The sequence below is a fragment of the Carcharhinus amblyrhynchos genome, chromosome 28 (genome assembly GCF_965287045.1).
Source record: "Carcharhinus amblyrhynchos chromosome 28, sCarAmb.v2.hapA, whole genome shotgun sequence".
Taxonomy (NCBI): Eukaryota; Metazoa; Chordata; class Chondrichthyes; order Carcharhiniformes; family Carcharhinidae; genus Carcharhinus; species Carcharhinus amblyrhynchos.
The window spans coordinates 5823283-5838694 of NC_137351.1; the positions used below are offsets into that span (position 1 = coordinate 5823283).

General features: G+C 42.4%; 1 long non-coding RNA gene across 1 annotated transcript in view; it reads left to right on the forward strand.

The window, feature by feature from the left end:
- Nucleotides 1–15412, forward strand: part of LOC145359534 (uncharacterized) — a 94925-nt gene that overhangs the window by 9890 nt on the left and 69623 nt on the right. The gene's annotated exons all lie outside the window — the stretch shown is intronic.

The following is a 15412-nucleotide window of genomic DNA, read 5'->3' on the forward strand; positions in this document are numbered from 1 at the left end:
CTACTTCTCACATATGTTCATTACCCAGCAGAAATCAAAGAATGGTGACCATCAGTGGGAATTTTAGCTGAGTCCTTTTTCCACTGATTGCTCAGGAGTCCGGATATACTTTGACAAAGTGGATCATACCTTCACCTCTCTCTAACCCCGATTTTCTTTCTACAGTGAAAGAAAAGATTTTGTTCTGTGAGTCATTCCTCATGAGTTAGAGCCCTGAATCCTGGAAGCATCCTCTTGTGTCATCTATCGACCCACTCCAAAACATTAATATCCGTTGAAGGCCAGATGCACAGAAATAGGCACAAATATAGCCTCATCACTGATCTATGCAAGTTAGTGTATAATCACTGTCTGCATAACTGTAGTTTTTCCCTGCAGTTTCTTTCTATTTTTGGGAAGGGGGAACATAAATCACACAATCACAGAACTGTAACAGTGCAGAAGGAGGGAACTCAGCCCATTGTGCCTGCACTGGCTCTCTGAATGAGCAATTCCCTTTGTGCTGTCTCCCACCTTCTCCTCGTAACCTTACACATTCTTCCTTTTCAGTTTATTTCCCTTTCGAGTGATTCAGTTGAACCTGCCTCCATCACGCTCCTAGGCAATGCAATTCCAAGCCTTAACCAATTGCTGCATGAAAAAGGTTTTCCTCAAGATGCATCTGGCCTTTTTTGCCAATTACTTTAAATCTGTGTCCTTATGTTCTTGATCCTTGGACCAGAGGGAATAGCTTCTTCCTATCTATTCTGTCCAGCCCCTTCATGATTTTGAACATCTCTTCACCTTCTTTTCTCCAAGGAGAATAGTTCCATCCTCTCCAATCTATCCTCATAACTGAGGTTCCTCATCCTTGGAATCATTTTTGTGAATCTTTTCTGCATTCTTTTCAATGCTTTTAAAGCCTTCTTATGGGCAGGGCCCAGAACTGGACACACTGCTCCAGTTGAGGCCAAACTAGTGTCTTATACAAGTTCAGCATAACCTCCTTGCTCTTGAACTCTATGCCTGTATTAATAAAACCTAGGATTCGGTATGCTTTATTAACCATGATATATATATGATAGCACTGCCTTAAATGTAAAGGATAACTCTTGAGAAAAGTGGAAGCTAGTTTTGGGGTTTTGTTCCCTTGCTGTCTCTTTGAATTTCCAGGAACAGCACATCTGAAAGACTCTGAATATTTTTATCTGCAGTGACTGATTTTGTGTCTGGGAATCAACATCATCCCATAATGTTGGCAAACAACCTTTTTAATAGATGCAAACTTTACAAAAAAATGGAGGGAGAATTTGAGTTTAAAGAATAGCCTTTTTCAATAAGTCCCTTGTTGGGAGTTGTAGGATATAAAAATCAATTCTAGTATTTTCCCTTCCTCACCTGAAGCTGTCGGTTTTCTTTGGGTTTTGCTGCAAAAATTCCAGCAGCTCTCCAACAAGAAATGTCAATAGACTTATGAGCCCACCTAGCAAGTGTCAGTGGACTATTTTGATTGAAGGGGCATTAGAACCAAGTCCATTCTTGTGCTCATCTAACATCAGCATGCACATGTGTGTATACACACACAAGCACATACTCACAGAAAGAAAGACTTCCATTTATGTATTGCTTTATCAATCTCTCTGGACTCCCTCAAGCACTTTATGTGCAGTCAATTACATTGAAGTGCAGCAACTACTCCTAGTTTATGTGGATAAGTGTAGCAGTGAACTTGTGTGCATCAAAGTCACATAAGAAGCAATTAAAATCAATGACCAATTATTATGATTTTGTATTATTTTGGTGGTGGTGTTTGAGATAGGAATATTGACCAAGACTCCAGGAGAATTCCCAATTCTTCTTCCAGCTGTATTATACGATCTCTTGCAGCTCCTTGAACCACTGGAGCAGGCAGGCAGGGCCTCAGTTTAATATCTTATCTGAAGAGCGATGCCTGAATATTCAGCATGCCCTTAATAGAACACTATAGTATCAGTGTAGGTTATGTGCTCAGGCCTTAGAGTGTGGCTTAACCCATAACCTCCTGCTGAAAAGATTCAATTGATGCTGACTGAACCAAGCTGACTGTTGAATAATAGTGGGAGTCACTGAACAGTAGAACAGGATCCTGGCTGATTATTCTTTTAATATCTGCCTCTCTAGCCCAGAGACATTGAGGCCAATTTTAGCAAACAAGCCTAATTGTATCTGAATTCACCTATGTGACAGACCAGAGATAAAATTGGAACATTCATTTGCATAGGATGTTTGCGCATCTACTGATTAAATCATAAGGTGCAATAAAGTAAGTTACTTCTACACAAAATCATCGTGCTGTGAGTTGATAATTCTCTGGAACAGGATGACTTGATAAATCAGGGTGGTTATGAGGTGTACAGTAATCCATTTCAAGCTGAATTATTTGATTAGAATATATGCAGATCCTCTGTCTACCCATTGCAAGTCATGACAAATCACCTTTTATTTGAAGCATTTATTATTTTAAAAATAAAGGTAATTTTAATGGATTTGAGAGATTTGAAGTTTATTTGTTAACAGTGAAATATCACTGGTTCCCATATGGTGCATCTTGGTTCTCAATATTCCTCTTCTTCAGTGTGTGAGTGAGATTGTCACTGAATCCTAAACTGAACATTTTTTTAAACTGGAAAAGTCGTTGAATGGCTGCAGTTAGATATTGAGACTGAGTGTTTGAATGGCATTAGATTTTGGAACTTACGAGTTGAGTTGCATTGTGTTTCCGATCCTGTACTTTTAGAACATAAGAACATAAGAAATAAGAGCAGGAGTAGGCCATCTAGCCCCTCGAGCCTGCCCCGCCATTCAATAAGATCATGGCTGATCTGTTGTGTCTCAGTTCCACATTCCCGCCCTCTCCCCATAACCCTTAATCCCCTTGCCTATCAAAAACCTATCAACCCGCGTCTTAAATATATTTAGCGAGGCAGCCTCCACCATTTCAACGGGCAGAGAATTCCAGAGATTCACCACCCTTTGAGTGAAGAAGTTCCTCCTCAACTCTGTTCTAAACCGCCCCCCCTTTGTCTTGAGGCTGTGCCCTCTAGTCCTACTGTCCTTTCTGAGCGGGAAGAGCCTCTCCACCTCTATCCTATCCATCCCATTCATCATCTTATATGTCTCAATGAGATCTCCCCTCATTCTTCTATACTCTAACGAGTACAAGCTTAGTTTATTCAGCCTTTCCTCATAGCTTAACCCCCTCAACTCTGGTATCAGCCTAGTAAACCTCCTCTGCACTCCCTCCAAGGCCAAAATATCCTTGCGTAAGTGCGGCGACCAAAACTGCACACAGTACTCCAGCTGCGGCCTCACCAGTGCCCTGTACAGTTGCAGCAAGACCTCCCTACTTTTATATTCAATCCCCCTCGCTATGAAGGCCAGCATCCCATTTGCCTTCCTGACCACCTGCTGCACCCGCAGGCTGGGTTTTTGTGACTCATGCACAAGGACCCCGAGGCCCCTCTGCACCGTCGCGTGCTGCAGTTTTTCGCCACGTAAGAAATAGTCCTTCCTACCATTATTCCTACCAAAGTGGACAACTTCGCACTTGCCAACATTAAATTCCATTTGCCAGTTCCTGGCCCATTCGCCCAGCCTATCTAGATTTTGGATGTTAATTACAACACACTGGGGCTGGAGGTGCTGTACAGGGTAAAGAGGGCAAATTTCAAAGGAAAAGGAGGTTTAAAAAAAGAAGCTGCTTTGAATCCCACCAGAAAATTTATTTAAAAATAACTTAAAGTGGGAGGGACATAAGCATGCCACATCTTCAATGTAGACTTAATGCTAATGGTACACTGTATACATTATAGAGACATTTCACAGTATATACTTTAAATACATTTAACTACATTTTATTTATTGTCTTGAAATTGGAGAAGGATTTTGTGTCACTTTCTCCACAATAGCATCAGGCTCAAACAATGTGACAATCGTTTTCAGATGTTGTTTATGTCCTGTTTGAGGAAGAGACATTTCCTTTCCTGAGGATGATATCCCTTTGTAGCACTAATGGTTGGGTACAAGTTCAGCCAGGTCAGACTTAGGCTCCTTACCTCATTATTCTGTTACTCCCAAAAAAGAAAGAGGTGATGAAGAAACCAATCTATGTCAAAACATAATGACAGGCACTATCTACTGGTGAAAAAGTTTCATTATAGACTTGGTGGTGATTGAGATCAGTCACATGGAGCCTTGCACTGTTCCCGTTGTTCCATGTTCTTCTTGTCCAAGCTCAGTCCTGCAGGCACAGAGAGGCAGGAGTCCTGCAAAAGCAGCAGAGGCTAGCAGCATGACCAAGCAGTTGAACAAATAGTTACACTGATCGTTGAGCACATTCAAAACATAAATTTAAACATCAGAGTCTGCTTCAGGGGTGGTGGTACATTTTCAATGATTTCTGCTGGAAAATGTACGCGGATGCAAAGACTGCCAAGCCCAGTTCTTTCCCACCCTTTCACTTCTTGCACCTCCAGCACCCCATGCAATCGAATGCCCCACTGATAGGCACGGCGCTCACAGTTGAAGCATGGCTCCTTACAACTGAACAGCCATGGAACTGTGCTCTGGCATCAGTCAGTGCCTTTAGGACAGGAGGGGAGAATCCTTGGGAAAAAAGGAGAAAGGGATTTTCTTTGGGGAAAATTTCACTGTTGTTTTTTTCTGTGAATCAGAAAGTGGCTTGAAATTGAGTGACCCCACTGTGCAAACATTATGGATTCTCATTTTGTTTCTCCCTCAAAGCTGGCCTGTAATCCCCATCAAGTCCAGAGTGCAATATTAGAATGTTTTTTCCCCCACATTCCTTAACACTTCAACCTGCTACCTTCACAATAACCAGTTTCTTCCTCCACTATGCTATACTGTGAGGAGATTTTAATAATCAATAAGGGGGGAGGCTGTGAAAATCTGGCTTCTTTGTGTTGGTTTAATTCAATTGAAATCTCTAGGCCTCTGCGCTGAATAGTGGTATTGTGTCCACTTCTCTCGGCCCTGACTGACAAGTACTGCTTAAAACTCAAGAGTCTCTGTCCATTTATTAAGTATGTAACTGAATTTCGCGTTAATTATATTTTCCCACCAAACAGGCTTGTGCTGTGTAGTTAGATCTTAACTTAGAAGCATGTTTATGTGTCTTTGCAAATAAAACAAATTTCAAATACCACAGCTGAATCAATGGGTGCACATTCTATTTGGAAGTCTTGTATTTAAATCAGCAACGTGAGCAAAAAATATCAAATCTGAAAACCATCAGAATTGATGTTTCTTTAAATAAATTGGAGGTTTAGTCATTCTGTCCATATTTCCCAACTAAAAAGCTTTTCTGACATTTATAGATTCTAAAGAGCTGGATTTAGGATTCTCATTTGTTTTGTTAAAATTAAATCATTTAAATTTTTGATTTTTCAGTTTACCAATTTTTTTCCTTAATTCGCACTTCAGTTCCTACTGGAATATGCCCAATTTTGTTTAAATATAGATGGGCTTGCTGGGTGTAGTACATGGTACACATTGCTGGATTGGATGTCAGCTAAAATTAAAGCCTAGGTTGTAGTCATAAAGAGGATGAACAGTTACCATTTTCCCATACCGCAACCTGCCCATCTTTGGAGTGTTCTGGCAATGTTCTCACATTAATATTTACCAAACAAACGATGAAATTGTGTCAATTTCTTTTCAGTATAATTCTTGCAAAAGTCGAGGAGCTCTTTATTTCATGTTCCATTGCTAGTTGGTATATTTAGCACATTGATTCATTCAGGTGTACTTTTGTTTGTGCAGGGTTTTTTTTGATGGGGAGATTTTTTGTCCTTCTCCAGAACAGAGATGTTAGGTATCAGAAATTGAATACTTTCCTACTTTTGATCTTAAGGGTAGCATGGATCATTTAAAGACTAAAGCTTCTCCTGTATTCCTGGGTCAAACATAGCATGGGTTAGATGCAGAATAAAGATCCTTCTAGATTTTGTACCAAGAACACCCAGGTCAGGTAAACTACAGAAACTCTAATTTTTATGGCATTCGTTATGGCAGTTTTGGAATACTTAATACAGGGCAGTGGACACCAAGTAGTAGGGCACAAGGGAGGAGAGGAGCTTAGGAGGGTGAAAATGTTACTGAAAAGGTGGAGATGGAGTGTCTTTAGAAGACCTTTGAAGGCAGAAAAGGACATGACAAGGTGGATATGCTGAGAGAAGGAAATTCTGGTGAGGAAATGCAAATAGGCTGCAGAGCACCTGAGGAATGAATGGAAGTAGCTGGAAACAGGGAGTGAATTTGCATCAAAGAAACGGAGTTATGATCTCAAAGAGTAGCAGAACACACTGACTGGGCCAAATAGCCTACTTGTGCTTCCATGTCTTATGGTTTTATAGGAGGGTGGGCTCACAGGAGTGCGTCAGCAATGTAGGGAGAAGCAAGGCCACAGAGAGATTTAAAAAGGAGGATGAATGCCTCTGAGGCACAGGGAGCCATTGAAGCTTGACAACAACTGAATGAGGAAAGTAAGCCCAGGGCATTGAATTATTTTAAGATTGTAGAGGGTGGAAGAGGGGTAGCTTATGTGGAGAACATTAACAAAGTGCAGGCTTGAGATAAAAAAGATAAAGGTGCATGATTTAATTGGCAAAAATGTAAGGTAGAATTGGAGATAAGCTATGTTTCGAACCTGAAAGCGAGCACACTTGATCAAGACTGGATTAGGCGAGGGAGTTATGCCTGACCTTGAGTGGGACACATAGACCTCTGGACTCTGCCAGATCTTACAGCCAGGAAGGTAAATGGAGTTAGGGAAGGAAGGTTTATGGAAGCTGAAAGACAATTATTTGAGTTTTGCTGACATTTGGCTGGAGGATATTTTGGCTCATCCATGTCTTAAAAGAAATAAATTCTATTGCTAACTAATGTCTTATATCCTAAAGCACTTCAAAGCTATTGAATTATACTTGAAATGTATTTGCCTTTGTTATGGAGGCATATATTGTAACCGATTTCCACACAGACATCAAATGAGATAATTGAATTGTTAATCTGTTTTTGCTGGTTTTGGGTAAGGAGGGAATATTAACCAAGACATCTGAAAAACACCGTGCTCTTGCTGTAATTAATGTTGTGGGATAACTCATCCAAACATGCAGCTGATCCTCCAGTTTAACTTGCCTTGGAAAGTGCAGTGCCTGGTGAACATTGCCCGGGAATATATGTTTGAGTTCTGAAGCAGAACTTGAACCCAAAACCTTCTGACTCAGAGTGATACCAACTGAGTCAAGTTAACACCAACTAAGTTGGAGACAGTGGCAACTGTCCAAGACTCAAAACAGGAGCTGGAGACATGAGTTAAGTGTCATCAACAGATACGTGAAAGCTGCCTCCTGTCAATATCCCTGAGCAACATGCAAATTGTGTGGAATCATGATTGAGGATGACTTGCTTCCGCTGCAGTTTGATAGGTTGTATGATGGCTGAAAAGTCCAATGCACCATTTGCTTACTCTGCCACATGTGGGGCAGGAGATACTTGTAAAGTCTAGGTACATGTATTGTTTGGAGGTTTGTGTTCTCCCTCACACGCCTTGACTTTTCCTCTGCACATTCCCAATGAAGTCTATTGGTGTGTTTGGTGCTTTCTTGAAAGAGTCCTCTCTATTAAGGTCTTCCATGTGTCAGCAGGGATGTTTGACCTCTTTACGGATAGCTTGAGGATGCCTTTAAAACACTTGTTCTCTCCTCCTGGGCATCTCCTATCATGACCGAGTTCTGAGCCTAATTGCTTCAGGAGTCAAGTGCAAGGCAAAAGAATGACATGTCCCGTCCCGCGGCTGAACTAATTTTGGGTGATTGACGCCCCAATGTTGGGCAAGTTGGCTTGTGAGAGGGTTCTGCTGTTGGACTGTGTTTCTTGCCATCAGATTTGGAGGATCTTGCAGAGATATGACTGGCAGAACTTTCCATTGCTTTGGAATGCCAGCTCCAAAACATATAGGAGTGTGGGGATCATTGCTGGCTAGTAATCCATGAAATTAGTCTCTGGTTTGAGTTCTTGATCCTCAAATACTCTTTTCCTCGACTGACTGAAGACTGAGTTGGCACATTGGATGCATTGCTGGAATTTTGCCAGCTATGCCCACCTTCGGCAAGAAGAGACACTTTCTGACCTTGAAGTACACCACAGATGATTCTTACTGGCATCGAAAGACATGTCATAATATCCCAGATTGTAGCAGATAATAACGAAAGCAGCAATGAGGTGTGTTACAGAGGAAGATGAAATGGTTCATGCGTTAAAACCAGCAGAGAGATCGGGGGTATGAAAAGGGACATTGAGACTTGGTCACAATCCCAAATGATGTTGTCAATGACTTTGGGGAGTTTGGTGTTGGTGCTATGGATGGAGTGGAACCTGATTGGAGGGTGTTGAAAAAGAAATGGAAAAATAATAGAATCCCTACAGTGCAGAAAGAGGCCATTCGGCCCATTGTGCCTACATCGACAACAATCTCAACCAGGCCCTAAACCCGTAACATCATGTCCTTACCCTGGAAGCGTATTTGTGGGACATTTTAGCATCAATCATCACTATGGCAAAGCATAGAACCTTGAAATAACTCATTGAATGAGAAAAGTCTTCAACCCTTTCCCTTTGTTGCGTATGTTTATCCTCAGACCATGCACTCTCATCCTCAATTTACTGATCAATAGAAGCTATTAATGTTTACCTTGTCTGTTCCTTTTATCACTTTGAACACCCATCAATTTTTCCTTCAGGCTCCTAAATTCAAAAGAATATAGCTGTAATTACTGTATCCTTTCCTTGTAACTCAGTGCTTCATCCTTAGTATTATGTTGTGAGATTATGTTTGCATTTTCACTTGGGATAATGTATCCTTCCAATGTGAGGAATCCGAACTGCACGATGTTTTTCAGATAATTAAAATATAAGGTCTGAGAAGACAAGGTAAAAGTTCTGCTTAAATATACAAGTTAATGTTGTGTAGATACTTGATTAAGAAGGAAAACAGCAAATAAAGGATTAGACTAAAGTTTTATGCATCTTTTTGACTTGTGTTATGAATGAGAGGATGCTAAACATGGAGAATAAAGGGCTCCTATCCTTATTTTCATGTCGTTGTTTAGTGTTTTGGCGTGAAGGAGACAATTTATTGATGGGATTAGACAGAAGGTGGTTGTTTTTGTGCTGCAAATACTTTGCAATACCTAGTTATGTGTTTATCTATCCACATCTCTTCTCTTGGGTACCTCATTAAAATGATCTTGTGAAAATTCTTTATTGGTGAGATGAATTCCTCTTCCACTTCACATCTGAGCCATTCCCCTCCTCCTAACAGTGTGCAGTCAGACTCACTGAGCAATGCCTTAGCAGATTTGCTATTTATATACAAATAAATGTATATTTAGCAAATTTTGTCACACTTTATTTTGCAACCGAGACTCTCTTACAAAGAAAAAGAAAGACAAACACTCAATGTTGGGTAAGAGCAAAATACTGCGGATACTGGAATATGAAACAAAACCTGAAAATGCAGGAAAATCTCAGCAGGTCTGACAGCATCCGTGGGGAGAGAATAGAGCCAACGTTTTGAGTCTAGATGCTCCTTCGTCAGAGCTGAAATTATGACTCGAAACATTGGCTCTATTCTCTCCCCATTGATGCTGTCAGATGTGCTGGGACTTAATATGGGGTGCTGCTTATCTGTAGCTTGAAAGTCAAAAGCACTTTCCAGTCAGCAAAGCCCCCTCTCAATAAATGGAAAACTCTGAATCCAGTCTGTGTTTACTTCACAATTAAATCCGAAAAGGGTTGCAATCACATCGTACAAGCAGAGTAGCAGATTGGAGGGGAATTTCCTCAGGGCAGAATTGGCCATGCTAAATTGTCCCTCAGTGTCCCGAGATGTATTGGTTAGAAAAATTAACCATGGTAAATATATGGGGATAGGGTAGGGAAGAGGGCCTGGGTACAGGCGGTACAGACTTGGTGAGCCAAATGGCCTCCTTCTAGGGTGACACGGTGACACCATGGCCAACTTTGCTGCCACACAACACCAGGGACTTGGGTTCAATTCTGACCTTGGGTGTCTATCTGTGTTGAGTATGCACATTCTCCCTGTGTCTGCGTGGGTTCCTCCAGGTGCTCTGTTTCCTTCCACAGTCCAAGGATGTGCAGATTAGGTTGATTGGCCATGCTAAATTGCCCCTTAGTGTTAAGAGGACTAACAGGGTAAATGCATGGGCTTACGGGGTCTGGGTATTTCTTTTTGTTGGTGCAGACTTGATGGGCCGAATGGCCTCCTCTTACACTGTAGGGATTCTATATATTCTATATGATCAACTCCTCCTCTGCTGCTGCAACTTGACCAGAAGTACAATGTTCAGTCTGATTCTGCATGGGAATTGCATTTTGCATTGCAACCCTCTTGATATTACAGCAATGCAACTTGGAGAAAATCTCAGCCCATTTTGTCTTCGAGACTAGAGGACTGATGTCTTAACTAAACAGCTCATGATCTGATTTATGAGCAACACCATGGGAAATCTGTTAGTAAAGTGTTAATATTGATGTCGAACCAAATGGACCAGGCTCTATATTCTTATCAGCTGTAGAACTATCAGCATTATAGGATGTTCTAGAGCAGGAACAGATTTCCTGTTAACTGTGTGAGACTATATCCTGAAACTATTATCTGTTCCAGCCTATATGAGGCTAAACATTTTGATTTTGATGAATTATTCAGATACCAACATAATTTACAAGGTCTCAGGTTTAACCCCAAGTTTGTCATGAGTTAACTGATTTTAGGGCAGCACAGTGCACAATGGTTAGCACTGCTGCCTCACAGCTCCAGGGTGACTGTCTGTGTGGAGTCTGCATGTTCTCTCCAAGTCTGCGTGTGTTTTCTCTGGGTGCTCCAGATTCTTCCTACAGTCCAAAGATGTGCAGATTAGGTAGATTAGCCATGCTAAATTGCCCCTCAGTGTTCCAAGGTTAGATGTGTTACAGGGCTAGGGCGTGGGAGAGGGCCTTCGTAAAGTACTCTGACAGAAAGTCAGTGAAGACTCAATGGGCTGAATGACCTCTTCTAAAGTCTGGGGATTCTACAAGTTAAATGATGTGCTACAATTGGTTTTGGTGAAGGAACAGAAAATTAGCCAGGGATCAAACTCTTGATTGCTGTGGAGTGATCGCTGATGAAAAGAGAGTTTTTGTGGTATATTGAGGACAACAGCACTCAAATAGAAAAAATTGTTGGAGAATTAGACAAGATTTTGGAAGGAATTCCAAAGGTTACGGTCTTGTCAGTTAAAGACACGGGCATCAGTAATGAAAAGCTTAAATTCAGGGATGTTCAAGAAACCAAAATTAGATACGCACAGGTATCTTTGAGGATTGTGAGGCTGAAAAAGATCACATGCAGAGAGAAGGGAGAGACCATGAAGGGATTTGAAAATAAGGATGGAATTTTAAAACAGTGGCGATACTTGACTGGGAGCCAGTGTAGGCCAGTGAGCAAAGGGGTGATGGGCAAAAGAGAATTGGAATAGGTTAGAAAGTTTTAGATGACATTAAGTTTATATAGAGTGGAACATGGAAGGCAAGCCTGGAGTATGTTGGAATAATCAAGTATTGAGGTAATAACAGTAGGGTGGCACAATGGTTAGCACTGCTGCCTCACAGGACCAGGGACCCAGGATTGATTCCAGCCTTGGGTGACTGTGTGGAGTTTGCACATTCTCCCCATGTCTGCATGAGTTTCCTCCAGGTGTTCTGGTTTCCTCCCATTGTCCAAGGATATGCAGATTAGGTTGATCAGCCATGATAAATTATTCCTTAATGTCAGGGGGATTGGGAGGATAAATATGTGGGGTTATAAGAACATAAGAACATAAGAAATAGGAGCAGGAGTAGGCCATCTAGCCCTTCGAGCCTGCCCCGCCATTCAATAAGATCATGGCTGATCTGTCGTGACTCAGTTCCACTTTCCCGCCCACTCCCCATAACCCTTAATCCCCTCTCTTATCAAGAACCCATCAACCCGCTTCTTAAAAATATTTAGCGAGGCAGCCTCCACCACTTCAACGGGCAGAGAATTCCAGAGATTCACCACCCTTTGAGTGAAGAAGTTCCTCCTCAACTCCGTTCTAAACTGCCTCCCCTTTATCTTGAGGCTGTCCTACTGTCTTTTTTGAGCGGGAAGATTCTCTCCACCTCTATCCTATCCATCCCATTCATCATCTTATACGTCTCAATGAGATCTCCCCTCATTCTTCTAAACTCTAACGAGTACAAGCCTAGTTTATTCAGCCTCTCCTCATAGCTCAACCCCCTCAACTCCGGTATCAGCCTAGTAAACCTCCTCTGCACTCCCTCCAAGGCCAAAATATCCTTGCGCAGGTGCGGCGCCCAAAACTGCACACAGTACTCCAGCTGCGGCCTCACCAATGCCCTATACAGCTGCAGCAAGACCTCCCTACTTTTATATTCAATCCCCCTCGCTATGAAGGCCAGCATCCCATTTGCCTTCCTGACCACCTGCTGCACCTGCAAGCTGGGTTTTTGCGACTCATGCACAAGGACCCCGAGGTCCCTCTGCACCGTCGCCTGCTGCAGTTTTTCGCCACGTAAGTAATAATCCTTCCTACCATTATTCCTACCAAAGTGGACCACCTCACACTTGCCAACATTAAATTCCATTTGCCATTTCCTGGCCCATTCGCCCAGCCTATCTAGATCCTTCTGCAGACTCTCCACACCCTCCGCACAATTTGCCTTTCCCCCAATCTTGGTGTCATCAGCAAATTTCGACACTCTACACTCGGTTCCCTCCTCCAGATCATCTATATAAACGGTAAATAGCTGAGGCCCCAGCACCGACCCCTGGGGCACCCCACTAGTCACCAATATGGGAATAGGACAGAACCTGGATTGGGATTGTTGTTGGCTCAATGGGCCAAATGGTCACCCTTTGATAGAGGGTTTTGATTAGTAGATAGGCTGAGGCAGGCAATATTACGGAGATGGAAATATGTGGCCTCAGTGATGGCACAATTATGTGTGTAGGAGCTCATCTCATGATCAAATATGAATTCAAGATTGTGAACAGTCTTGTTCTGTCTCAGACATTTGGCAGGTAGATGAAGGAAGACAGTAATTTGGGAATAAAGTTTGTAGCAGGAATCAAAGTCAATGGAGGGGGGATTTATAGTGTAACTCACATGTGTTTTGCAGTGGGGGGAGGTGGCTCACTGATGGTGGAATGTTCTGCTCCTGCTGTTGTCAATGGATTTTTAAGCTGAATGTGCCCCTTTTTGCTAGGAAACCTACGACAGGGGTGCACTATTGACAAGATCAGAAAATCCTGCCAGTGTGAACAGCCAGAAAGTTGTGGCCAATGTGTGGAATTATCTGGCTCCTTCCCACCGGCTGGATCATCTGGTCCCATCAAAGGCGCCCAGCACCCACTCCCCTCTCCCCACCTCCCCTCCCTCCTCCCCCATGGCTGCGTGGCCAGCAAGCAATGCAAATGGTGATTGACCCCCGTCAATGGCTTATCCAGAGAAGCAGTCTGACATTTTAGAGACATTTTTGATATGGCAGAGACATCAGGAGAGGTAATGGTTGAGCAAAGCTGAGCCAGTCTGTGGAAACTGACTGTTCTTGAATGATTCAGAGGGCTGGATCTAGTGTAGACCCATCAACTTCATCACTCATATTCCAATCGTGTGCTAACACTTACTCACGAGTATCAGACTAAAGGATTAGCAAAGCTAACCATCAGCTTCAAGGGCTGACCACTATAAAATGGCCCAAATTAAAAAAGGTGATGTGAATATGGAAGTGTTTACATGAATGCTCTAATCTAATAACAACTATAACTTGAATTTATATTGAAACTCAAGCAGGGAGAGAAGATCCCGACATGTTGCGCAGAATCAGGCTATGGGCAGCTAGCCAAAGAAGGAGAAATTAGTTCATATTTCAGCAAAAGAATAAACATGGCTAATGCTTCTCCAAAGATGACATCAACGTCACTTTTTTACATCTTGCTGTCCCTGAGATGATGGAAGTGGTGGCCAGTAAAATGAAACTTAACTGAAGAGGAGAAAGGACAGTGAACAGTTTTGCTGGTGGGGGGGAATAGTCAAGACCCATCTGACTTTTCCATGCTTTGTACAGTTATCCTGCTCAAGAGATGCGGCAGGGAAAATTCCAAGTTCCTCTCTCTTCTCAAATCTCCCTCAGACAGGGCAGACAGGAAAGTGGAACTTACACCAAAAACTGATCAGCTGTGATCTTATTGAATGGCAGAGCAAGTTCGAGGGGTCAGAAGAGAAAATGCTGGAAAATCTCAGCAGGCCTGGCAGCATCTGTAAGAAGAGAAAAGCACTGACATTTTGAGTCCAGATGACCCTTTGTCAAAGCTCAAAGGGCCAAGTGGCCTACTCATGCTCCTATCTTCTCTGTTTCTATGTTTTTATGATCTTATTGAATGGCAGAGCAGACTCGAAGGGCCAAGTGGCCTAGTGCTGCTCCTATGTTCCTAACCTATAATGGCATTCTTCTCCACTTCCCTAGTTATTAATCCCACTACTCTTCCATCCTCAGTTCCACTGCACATTTCTACGTTTCCCATTGACACTCATTTTCTCTTGTCCCCAGTTCATGCCTGCATGCTCCTTACCCTCTTTCATTTCATTTTCCCTTTTCCCTTCATTGTTATCCATTTCCAGCACTTCTTCCTATTAATTTCCCCTACAACCCTCTCCCCTCAGTCCTGTCTCTACGTGAGCGCTGTTACGAATGGGAATGGTTCCAATCCCTGCATATCATTTGCAGGTGGGAGACAGAGTAGTATTAATGTCACCAGACTAGTACCACTGGCGGAATTTGAATTCAGTTAATAAGTCTGGAACATAATGCTAGTAACCGTAAATTCATCATTGCTTGTTGTTCACAACCCATCTAGTTCACCGATGTTCTTTAGTGAAGGAAATCTACCATCTCTATCTGGTCTAGCCTGCAGGTGACTCCACATACACAGCAATATGATTGACTCTTATTTATTTATTTATTTGTGTTGCAAATAGGCTTACATTAACATGGCAATGAAGCTTTTATGAAAATCCCCTAATTGCCACACTCTGGCACCTGTTTGGGTACACTGAGGGAGAATTTAGTGTGGCCAATGCACCTAACCAGCACGTCTTTCAGTCTGTGGGAAGAAACCAGAGCACCCGGAGGAAATTGACGCAGACATGGGGAGAACATGTAGACTTCACACAAACAGTGACCCAAGCTGGGAATCAAACCCAGGTCCCTGGTTCTGTGAGGCAGCAGTGCTAACCACTATGCCACGGCGCTGCCTCTGAAATAGCCTAAC